General features: G+C 42.0%; 1 long non-coding RNA gene across 1 annotated transcript; it reads left to right on the forward strand.

Moving 5' to 3' along the window:
- The first annotated feature begins 7718 nt into the window (after positions 1-7718).
- Positions 7719-8762, forward strand: LOC140699822 (uncharacterized). Its single transcript, XR_012078069.1, has 2 exons — positions 7719-8073; positions 8543-8762. It is a non-coding gene; the product is annotated as an uncharacterized lncRNA (long non-coding RNA).
- Positions 8763-12463: the final 3701 nt, after the last annotated feature.

Consider the following 12463-nt stretch of genomic DNA (forward strand, 5'->3'; position numbering starts at 1 on the left):
TACCAGTGGGGAAGAAGTGGGGGAGGGGTAAGACAGGGGAAGGGCATTAAGAGGTACAAACTACTAAGTCTAATATCAGTAACATAGAAGAATGTCATGTACAACACATGGAATATGGAATATAGCTAACACAAGGAATACAGCCAAAATTTTGTGATTACTTTATACGGAGTATAATCCATTAAAACGTCAAATCACTATGTTGTACACCTGAAACTAATATAATATGGTAAGTCAACTATATAGTTCAATCTAAAAAACAAAAGAATTGGGGGAGTGTCAATAATTTTACATTTTAGGAATGACTTTATTTTAGAAATTTACCTTTCAGGAGATTGGGGATAGGCATAGCAGATTAGAAACATATATAATCTTGCCCTGGGTCAGGATCTCCCTGAAATGACTATAACCTTAATTACAAACGAGAGTTTGTCCTTTACAGGTGAAGAAGGGGAGTACAAGAAACACTCACCAAACCCTCAAGAAATTTCTGAAGCAGAGAGAGAAGACTGAAGGGTGATAAACAGCTCAGCAGAGAGGAGTCAATGACCAAAATATTGGAAGAGGAAGATATATAATGGGCAAAAGTTAATTTTGTCCCTACAACCCCCACAGGCTTCTTCGGAAACATCAAATGTCAAAGGAAGTAGAGGAAGGATGAGGTTGGGAAGGGGAGCTGTCTCTGCCTAGGTCTCCTCCAGATTCCTTTTATCAGGCAACTCATTTTCCCCCCAGGAAGAGAGAGGTTTACTCTCCACAGAAACTAGACCTAAAAGCTCATACACTCAGGGACACTGGGCAGTGACAGGGGAAGAGTGAGGGGCAGGGCTGTAAAGGAAGGTTCAGTAAGAGTCCACTTGTTGAATTCTGACACTCTTAACTCCTTTCTCCCTCCTGCTGCATGAAATTCAGCAGCCAGATTATCCTCTGGAGAATTACCAGCTTTAGAGAAGATACCTCCATGTTTGGCCATGTAGACAGAAAATACTTTACATATGTCCAGCAGAGTAAGTAGAGTTAAAATAGCGCCCCAAGATTCAGGGTCATGGAATTTTAGAACATCAGGATTAAAGAGAAAATCATAAAGCTTTCTGAGAGAGAAGTCAGGTCATATATAAGGATTAGGATTCAGAACAGCATCAGAATTCTCAATGACAACCATCATCTTGTGCATTGATGGCAAAAAAAAAAAAGACGTATTTTCAGAAGCAGTGCTTTGGGAAAAAATTTCACCCAATTTTCCCTTTCTCATCCAAATCTGAAACCAAGTCAGAGGTACTCATGGTGTCCAGCCTTTGAGACCCCAGGTAGAAGAAGGGGAGTATCAGGGAGGGTTCTGGGCACCTGGTCTAGAAAGCATTCATTTCAAAGTGGGAGTGCCTTATGAAGAACATGACATGGGAGACACCAAGAACAAATGAGAAATGTTACTCATCTCAGGCTTCTCAGCAGCAAGGAAATTACTGTGAGTAGTACTTTTAAACATCTGCCTGAATTTAAGGAAATAATTCGAAACCAAGATATAGTAAATTACAAATTGAACTAAAGAGACATATAATTAAATCCAAGAAAGTACCAACAATGAAACATAATCATAGCTGTCTTACCAGGAAACAGTATGTATGCAGTCAGATTGATTACAAATGTCTATGATAGAAGTAAAAACTGTTGTAAATGTACTGAGAAAAATGGAAGGGAAGGGTATGTGTGTGTGTGTGTGTGTGTGTGTGTGTGTGTGTGTGTGTGTGTGTGTCTGTCTCTGTCTATTTAGTAGGAGTTAGAGATGAAGATGTAAATCTTCAGCTCTTATACCAGGATGTCACTAGATAATGTCTAAAATGGAGAAGTAAGATATAGAAACAAAGTCATTCTTTGGAAAAATGAACATAAATTTCAGAAGAAACTACTAGAAAGTTCAAAGTGACCACACTGTGCTCCTTTGTGGAGCTGGAAGATGAAGAGTGTACCACTGCAAATCGTGTGCACAACACACACACAGAAACATATAAAAACATACACATACACACCCATTAGAATTTAAATCCCATAAATTATTTTAGTATAAGATTAATATTTGATTTGCTTTTCTTCCTGCAAGGATAGTAATTTCTTGATTTTATTAAGTTCTGTTTATATTTTGAGACATTCCAAATTTCTATTTGCATTAATTATTTTGTATGCAAATATATACATATGTACAGATGTATCTTAATGCCTAGCCTGTAAGAGAGACACAGGTAACTATACTATGGCAGTCTCTCTATATCCCTTGTTGTACTTCTCGGCATACAACTTTCATTTATAATTAATTTGGGACACCTTCCTAATTTTTCATATATTCTCTGAACAGCTGTGGCAAATGTGACCTTTTCACCATTTCCAGGTGCGTATTAGCCCAAGTCTAGGAAGAGACTGACTGTGTGGGTGGCAAACACTGGAGCCCCTGCACACACGACAGGAGCTGCTTGCCTTACGTGGATGCAGTGCTCCACAACACCCAGAGATACATGACCTCCTCCCCACCAACCAGTCTCATGGAGTGACCTGACACATTAAATTCAGAAACTATCACACTTCCAAGGTAAGATCTGTTTCTCTTAAACTGACCTCAGTGCTCTTAGAGTTCCCATTTTCACAGTATGGTTCCAATCCTCTATCAACACAAGATGAATGAAATGCAAAAATAATACACGTGGCAAATTGCTGGAATTTCCATTGCTTTCTGTTTGAGCTATAGGGCTTAATAGTATATAATGCTTTTCATAGCCAGCACTGTAAGTCTTTCAAATGTGTTCTGCTTCTTTAATAGTAGGTCTCATTACCTGTATATGTTACCAATGAATATGAGTATCATTTTGTCAAGTTCCCAAAACACTCTGCTAGGATTCTTATCAGGGTGACATGACATCTACAGATCAATTTGGAAAGAACTGACATCTTGACATATTGAATCTTTCAATTCATAGATATAGTATATTCTCCTAATTATGGGGCGGGTAGGAGGCTCTCTTTAATTTTCTCAGTAATTTCCCTTCTCACTCCAATGGCTTGCAAAACTTTTGCCAGGTTTTCCTAAGTTATATCATTTTTCGTATTATAAAAATGTTAAATGCCACTTTCATTTCTTATATCTTGTATATGGAAGTATAAATGATTTGATAAATGGGGTGATATGTGTAGCAACCTTGTTAAATTAATAATCATCAGTAATATTTTTTCCAGAGATTCATTTGGAATTTCTATGTACATTATCCTGTACATACGGTCAACATTTGCTTTATTTATTATTTTCCAAGTTTTGTTTTTCTTTCTTGCCTTATGTACTCCTAGACATCCCCCGATAATACTGAATGGATTCCATGACTGTGAATATCCTTCTTTCATTTCATATTATCAGGAGGATTTGAAGATTTAACACCTCACTTTGAGTGTGATGTTTTAAGAACATTTTGGTAGCTATACTCAATCAGATTTGGAAAGTGTGCCTCTTATTTTGATATGATGTTATTTCATGAATGTGTGTACAAATTTATCAAACTGATTCCCTGCATCTACAGGTATGGTATATATAATGGCCTTATTTTCGCCACTAAATACGCCTATTTTAAGTATAATACAGAACTGCATTTGATATGCTACATTTGGCTCAGGACTTCTCTCTTTATATTCATCGGGATTTTGGGTCTACAAATTTCTTCTCAAAATTTTTGTCAGGTTCATCATATCAAGGTAATGCTGCCCTTATAAAATTAGGTGAGAAATGTTCCAGAAAGTAAGTCTGTTTTCACTGTCTTCCCCTGCACTGTTGTTCTCCCTGTGGTCACTTAGTTATCTTTGAAATGCCTAATAACTTTTGGTTAAATATCAATCATTATATTCGAACAAATGCAGAGCTGCAGATGATGTTTGTCTTCTTCCAGAAAGGGTTCATCCCTTTCCCACTAGGAAGTCAGAATTATGTAATACCTCTTGCCCTGATTATGATTTGGACATGAACCCAGTCTAAAATTAATCGCAGCCATTCATTTTACCTCCCTGAAATTTTCCCATCTCTGGAATCTTGAGAAAACTTTCTGTCTAAGCACATTTCCAATGCCTTCTCATGGAAAGTTTCAGACCTGCTGGTGATTACACTACAAGCTACTCTATTCCAGTTGAAGCCAGGACTATTACCAAAACTATCAGAAATACTGTAAGTAAAAATTATATCTTCATGGGGAAAAAGTAAAGAGATTGCTAAGGCTGTAATTACTAGTGCCATCATGTGGAGAAGATGCAATAAAGACTTTACTAAAAGGAAATGGGGCTTGCCCTGATGCTCATGGATTTGATACAGGTTAAGACTTCAAGCCCACTCCTTTTTCACCAAAGGACACAAGCAAAAGATTTTTCTCTTTTTATATAGAACCTCACGGCAATAATTAACCACACTTGTTTCTCCTCTTATTACTAACGAAACAGAAAATCGACTGAGGAATCGTACAGGGACTGCCCATCTGCCCCATTCTCTACATCAGATTTGGGGACCTACTTGAGGGGAACATTGCATCTGCTCACACCACCATTCCTCCTTCTTCCAAATGGCTCATATTGTCCCTGTTGCTCTCTGAGTCTAGAGACCCCATCTGAGGGGATGACCCACTTCCTTCTATATAGTACAGTCCAGTATAGGAATAAGCAATATTGGGGGGCTCATGGTACCCTCTTAACTAATCAGAGAAATGATTTCTTCTACCACAGGATGGAGCCATCGAGCTAACTGGAGATAATGGTTGGACAAACTGTTTTCGGACAGAGAGTAAACATATTAAGCATTAAGGGCCATGCATGGAGTCCCTGTCATTACAACTCAATTCTGAATTGTAGCACAAAAGCAGTCACGAGTACATGCAAACGAATGATGGTGGTTATGTTCCAACTGGTCCTAGCTTAAAACACACAAGACTTTCAAAATCTAAAAATCAAATTCCAGACTGAAATGTCTATTTCATAAAATTTTCATGTCAAAATATATCATTCTTATTTATTTGTTTTCATTTTAAACATTCTTGGATCATAGGCTTTACAAAAAAAGGTGGCAGTGTGGATTTCCACAGAAGCTGTTGTTTGCCAGCCCCTGCTGTGACATTCCTGTCCAAAACAACTTTCTACAATGAGGTGAGGCTGATTTGTGCTTTTGTGTCCTATCTAAAGAACATCCGCTAACACAAAGTCCCAAAGATTTACCTTTATCCTTTTCGAGAAGTTTTATTATTTCAGTCCTTAGATTCAGAGCAATGATCCACTTCCGGTTAACTTTATTTTGCTATGGAGTACTGGTCACGCTGTTTTTCTTTTTCACTATCCTGTTGCTGGAGTAACATTTGTTGAAAATGTATCTCTTATAGTATCTTAACAATCTCACATACTACTTCTTTTAAAATATAGAAGGGAATAAATTTTAAAACAAAATTATACATCTTTTATCTGATAGAATTAGAGGATGGAATATTCTCCCAGTTTTATATTTTAAAAATTTTGAATCTGAAAAACATTAAAAAAAAGTATGTATTTTTAATGTGTGTGTATGTAATGTGCTACTACCTATTCTATGTATCTATCCCTCAATACATCACTATCTATGTGCCAAGAACAATGAATTTCTCACACATAACAGTAATAATAGTCACACTCAGGAGTTATTATTAATACAATATCATCTAATATACAACCTGTATTTAAAGTGTTCTAACATTCCTAGAATATCCTTTATATCTTTTTTTTTCCTTGCAATTCAGTACCCAGTGAAAGAACAGGCACATAATTTGCTTATCTTTTCCCTTTGGTCTCCTGTAATCCAGAATCGTTCTCTTTACTTTTTTATATCCTTTCAGTACATTTACCTCTTTGGAGTCCAGGCTAGTAGGCATGTAAATGTTTGATTGTTTTCTAGAGATATATTCCAGTTATGGTTTTGGCAAGAGAACTACACAGGTGCTATGTATGTCCTACTGAATCTCACTGGGGAGGCGGGGCACGTAATGTCACTTATCATTACTGGCCATGTCAAAGTCCTCACTGAATAAAGTGGTACCTCCTAGATCTCTTCATTGCACAAGTTCCATTCTGTAATAAATCATTACTAAATGTTTATGGCATAGTACTTTGAGACCTTGTGAACATCCTACACCTAAAGCATTCACCCAACAGTTTCAGCATTTATTGATGGTCCTAAGCTGATTTGTTGCAAAATAATCATTTTTTTCTATTTTTATCACCTTTCCTGTTTTTAAGCTAGGATCAGTCTGTAATAAAGATCTTCTCCATACTTTTTAATTAAGGGAAACAAATCACATGGCAGTGATAAACACTCTATAGTTGTTATTGTACTTGCTCTCATGATCAAGGAAGAGGTCTTTTAATTACATCAGACTTCTATTTACAAGAGCCGTGTGAATGGATACTCTGGACATTTCAACTGCCAACAGAGCCTTCCACTGTAAAGCACATATGAGGTGAGTGAAACCTGAAGTCATGAAATAAAGCAGCAGATGGGTACCGTCACCAGTGTTCAAGCTTGATGAAAGCAGAATGGATTCAGAAAGTCTTGCAGCCAAGCACCTGTGTACTCAGTACTTAAAGTGCTACGGGAGGTCACTTTCACAAGATCACTGCTACTGGCCTTAAAGTCATCACTGTTTATTACTTTGTCTGGCTTAAAGTGCCTCTGCTCTTTTTTGGACCTAGGTTTCCTCAGCTATGGGCTGAGTTGCAACATTTCTTCCAGCTCCATGACTTCTTCATAACACATTCCAAGGCACAACCATATTTACTTTTCTGACTTACGAGCTACATGATGACAAAGAATTCCCCCAACCCAGAGGTGTCTGACCCTGTATAAGAGTGGCAATTTTGAGAAGAGTGACAGCAAGAGAAATGTATTTCTTTCAGTACTTCATGGAACAAGATATCTTTCTGAGATCAGATACAACTTACATGGTGTCCACTCTGAGGCTGGTAGGACTGCTTTTTGTCCATGATAAGAAGCACCAGCCCTGACGCCCATGCACTGCCCCTACTTCTTCATACACAACCTCATTATTGGGACAGATCACCGAGGTTCTGAGAGTTGACCCACTTGTTCCAAATTGAGAAAACTAGTGTATGAGTTGATTAACTTCTTCGTCTAGACACATCACTGAAATATACAAAGGCTCCTTAGAACATAAAACTCATTTAGACTTTCCTCATCTGCCATGAGAAAGGTATAAAACTCAGTAACTTCACTGAATATCTTCTATGTGGTATCCCTCACTCTCCAGGTTGAGCTCTGGAGTTACAAGTATCCACGAGCACAGAATGGGCACAACAGGGGCTCACTTTTCAGTGAGGGAAGCAAGTGATCAGTATAACCCAGTACAACTAGGGCTGTGAAAGAGTAAAGTACAGACTTCTGGGCAGGCGGGGTGGAGTACTGGCAGAGGGAAAAAAATATGTGCTTCCTCTTACTCTCTCATACTCTACACACACACAATGGTGCAAGCAACACCATATTGAAGGTACGCCAAAAGGGGCAGAGACAAGAAAAGGCAGGACATTTTAAAGGAGCTACTGAACCACAAGAGCAGGACATTTGCTCTAGAGGAAGGATGTTGGAACCTTCAGCCAAATAACCATGAGGTCAGGGGAACACTGGGAATGTAGTAGAACCACCCTGTCATGATTCCCGAGCACCCTGCTCTTCCTCCAGTCATAATCCTGTATCTTGGATATTGGGACTCCGCACTGGTAATGTGTGTGCTGAGCCCTGGACTCCCTTTTCTTTTTTTCTACGGCTTTGACTTCTGCCTTGGGTCTGACACTGTAAGTACCCACAAGAGGGACAAAGCCCTCCTTCAAGAAGTCATATTTTAACATGGAAGAAAAATAAGCTATCAAAGATTATGACTCAAGGTGATCCCTGACTCAGTGGAAGAGTGAATATGATGCTGAGGAAACCCAGAGGGGAACACAATCTACAGCCTGAAGAGATCACAAAGACTGCAAAGAGGAGATATAATTTGACCGAGGTCCTGAATGAACTATATCAGAGAGGTACATCTTAGCCATTAGGAACAGCATAATATAAAATGAGAAACTTCACAGTGTGTTGGATATTGATGAAGAGTCAGAGCTGAGAACACAGACTATAAATAATGAAAAAAAAATCATGGAACATCAGACTGGGAATAGGAAACAAGCAATGTGGGTGTGTTTTTAGAAAAATATCGATGGAAAACTGAAATGTCAAAACAGCAGTTAATAATGTGGAAATATTTAAAGAAATGCTTTGCATAGAGCTGGTAATCAATAAATATTTGTTGACTGAAGGGTGACTGTTCAGATAAGATGTTAGGTGGATAGTACGTGAGTCCATCTTTCATCTTTCCTCCATTTTATCCAACTATCCTTCCAGCAAGCCAGGCATCTGCCCATCCGACCATTTATCACATATTTTCTGCATATTCTCTCTGACAGCAACTCAGTGTTCAGGAGGATCTACCTCTTCATTTGTCATTTACAGGAAAATGGAGCTGTCTGGGAAAGGAGCTGGCCTGCGTGGACCTGTTTTTATTCCCAACCGCCAGTTTACAGAAATTTACCCTGAAATCACTGTTTGACCCAAAGGATACTGACAATGCCCAACTTTCCATAAGCATTAGAATTCATGCACCTACCTTGGTGTTACTGTGAACACAAAATAAAGATTGAGGTATTTTTACTGCTTCGTGCTTCCAACTTAAGGTGAAGTATCAATACGTGCCTTCCTATTGTCTGTCATCTGTTCTGAGCGCTATCCGTGTCTCCCCAACAAGAACAAAATCCCTGGAAGGAATTACCAATTCTTTTTCAGTCTCCACCACACTGTTTCATACCTAAGGGGGATGGTCCTTTGATGCTGGGGCTCCAAAATCGTTAGCCTCATGTTATCTCCAAAGCTTCGACAAATGAACATTTTATACACAACAAATTACAGTCATCTTTTCCCCATACTTCTACTTCAATCGTGAGAACCAAACGTATCATCACCCATTTCCCTCCTCCCAGCTCCTCTCCTATGGAAGCTCCTTATACTTTGTTATGCATTTTAAAGAGAATATATGTATACAGACATTACCTTTAGCTCTATAGTTATATGTGTACGTGATATACATTCACATCTAATATATATTATACTCACATACCTACAAAAGGAATTTAATATGGTTCTATAAAACCTCGGTTCATGCTACACATATTTTCTACAACTTGCTGCTTTTCTAAAAGTACGCCAGGAAAAACCCTAAGATAATAAATAGCCTACCTTGATACCGTACTGAAACTTGTCATCTCCTCTCCATCACCAGCTTCTTGAGGCTCAATCTCTCATCTCCTTGTGCTATTTTTGGCTCACTGCATGTTTTCCATTCATCTTGTTCATAAACCTAGGAGAAGGACTATTCTTGCATTAGTTTCCATTACCACTGTAGCAAATTACCACAAAGATCTGTGGCTTAAAACCACACAGCTTATTTTACGGGTCTGAGGTCCAAAGTTCGATACCAGTTTCGTGGGGCTACCATCAAGGTGTCAAAAGCTTGGTTCCTTCTGGAGGCTGTGGAAGAGGATCTATTTCTTTCCCCGACTGTTTCAGCTTTAAGATGCTGCCAGCATTCCTTGGTTGATGGCTCCTTCTTTGCATCACTCTAAACCTCTTGCTTCAGTATCATACCTCCCACTAGAGATGCAAATCTTTTTATCCCCCTTTCTGTTTTAAACTTTACTTTAAAAGGGATACGAAAGAGAAATCTTCCACCTATTATACCTACTAAGAAGATCATTCAAAAGTAAGTTAACCTCTGAATTTTATGGTACCTATCCCAGAATTTCACAGGTTTGGTTAATTTTTAATTAAGTCATCAATGAGAAGAAATCACAGGAATATGCAGTGGGAGAAACAGAAAGCAGGAAGCAGTGAGGATGCAACATTTGAAAGAAATACGTGTACGAGCAGTGCGAATGTTTTTGCCTTTTTTGTACGTTTGAGAGGAAAGAAAGGGTGTTTAGAAATAAGAATCCTCTACTCCTATTTTCTCAAACTCCAAACCTGTATAGCTTGCAGGGAGGTACTCAGGAGAAGAAGGAACGACTTCAGCCTCTTAGGAATAAGTTCCAAAGCTACACCAGGGTGTCAAGGACAATCTCCATCATGCCGCTGGGGGAGATGCTTACCGCAGCGGCACCGTCCCAATTCCTGCCGCACCCCGTCGGCTGTTGTGTGTGGATCGGCTGGTTTCCTCGCATCGTTCAGTATTCAGTAGTCGGGGCCGGTTCACTGGCGAAGCCTCCTTCTCAGACTGTGACTCTGTACCTCAGGATCTTTTGGTTGGTGGGATTAACGAGACACGAGCTGCATCTGTGCATGGCCCACAGTCCTCTTTACTCACTGAAGTTACAGTCAGTTCTGTCGGAAGCGGCTGCTGGCTGGGACTGAGTTGGCGTGGTTATCCAGGTATTCTTGTCGCAGGTGGTCTCTTCGGAAAACAAATCTGATTGGCTGTTACGCGTACTTGAAGCGGAATCATCGTCCGCTTGTTTCTTCTGAAAATCACCAAAGCGTTTGGAACAGAGGTTCATAGTCCTACTGGACCCTTGAAGCCGCAGGGACCTCGAGGGGGCAGGCTGGGCACTATGCTGCGCTCACAGCTCCCCTGGTGGTGGGAGGCGGGGCCCTTGCCCCGTTAACGGAAGGCGGCGGCGGTGGCGGTGGCGGCTGGGCCGGGAACCGCCGGGAGTAAGCAGCGGCGCCGGCGGTCCGGCCCTGAGGAGGGGGAGAGAGCGGACCCGGTCCCTGGGGCTCCGAGCCAGGATTCCAAGCCTGCACCGCGAGGCGGGCAGTGTGGCTCGGCCTGCGGAGAGATGGCAGCGGGGAAGGCGTGTAGAGCTGAGGGCGGGGAGCTGAGGAGGCGGGTGTGCCGGTGAACCGAGGACCGCGAGGGAGAAGGGAAGAACCCGCCTCCTCGGCAGTTCCCACCGTCGCTCCCAGCCAGAGTGAGGTCCAAGTCGTTAGCGCCGGGAAGAACGTACGGCACCAGCTGACCCTAGAGCAACAGCCGCCGCGGTGAAGCCCGGGAAAGCGCTTGCTCAGTAACGCCGGCCCCGCCCCGTGAGGCTGCACGGACCAACCACCGCCGCTCCGCCCCTCGCCTCCTCACGCGCCCCTCCCTTCCTCACGCGCCCCTCCCCTCCTCTAGCATCCCTCCCCTCCTCTCGCGCCCCTCCCCTCCTCTAGCGCCCCTCCCCTCCTCTCGCGCCCCTCCCCTCCTCTCGCATCCCTCCCCTCCTCTCGCGCCCCTCCCCTCCTCACGCGCCCCACCCTTTCTCACGCGCCCCTCCCGTCCCCAGAATCCCCTCCCGAGGAGTCACATCCATTGCCCCCTGACAAGCACTGTTACTACATTGGGCCCAGGTGTGGGTAACTGAATATAATCTACCCATGGCATGATCCTCAATCACAGCTGCAATTTCCTTTTTACTGGGTAAATTAACATACTTTCGGGTTCACAAGTCCCTAATATTGGGATGTAGGCCTCTGTTGGGGGCAGAGTGTAAGGGCTGTATTCCGCCTACCATGCTATTATACCCATTTTCTCACCAAATAACCAAGGGAATGCTCTGTTACATAGCTTGTTGAAGATCACACAACTTTTCAGTGGGAGAGCCAGGAGCTGAACCACGACAATCTGGCTGGAAAGTAGTGGGTGCTAATCACTTTCCTCTTCTAGGGTTTATTCACTCTTATTTATTTTCCTCCACAGTGATTACATGTTCCATGGCACACTTGAGAAGGGGCTGCTGCCTCTCTTCCCTGTTAGATAGGGGCTGCCGAATGGGCTCTAAGGTGGAGGGCCCTTTGGCTGGGAACCCAAACAAGACAGAAGTGCTGTCTGACCTTCCTGCCCAGACTGGGCCATTGGCTCAGCTCTGCAGATGGGCAGAGCTGCTGTCTGGGATCTTTGCTCAGGCTGCAGAAACTGGTCCGGCAAGATCCATGCATGCTGTGCCCTGTGAGTCCTACTCTGCCTCTGTCTCTAGCTGATGCCTGTTTCTCTGGCCCCACTGACTCCTCCAGTGCTCCTGTGAGGCTAGACCAAAGTGGCACTCTCAAAGCGTGTGCTGGATGTCCACCTTGGGCTCTCTTTTTCCCACTGGAGAAACTGGAGGCCCAGGGGGAGGCAGCATTGTGCTGGTCTAAGGGAGGAGCAATCTAGTCAAAGAGAAACCACTTCTCTTACCTTTCTAATGTGGTTTTCTCAGTTTTTGTGGTTCAGGAGGTTGCTTCAGCTCCATTTCGGGGTTCTGTGACTTTTCACAGAGGCATTTTGCTTATAGATAGATGCTAGTTGGTCTTTCTGTGAGGTGGCCTGAAGTTGGGAACCACCAACGTGCCATCTTGCTGATGTTA

This window comes from Vicugna pacos, chromosome 11, assembly GCF_048564905.1.
Source record: "Vicugna pacos chromosome 11, VicPac4, whole genome shotgun sequence".
NCBI lineage: Eukaryota > Metazoa > Chordata > Mammalia > Artiodactyla > Camelidae > Vicugna > Vicugna pacos.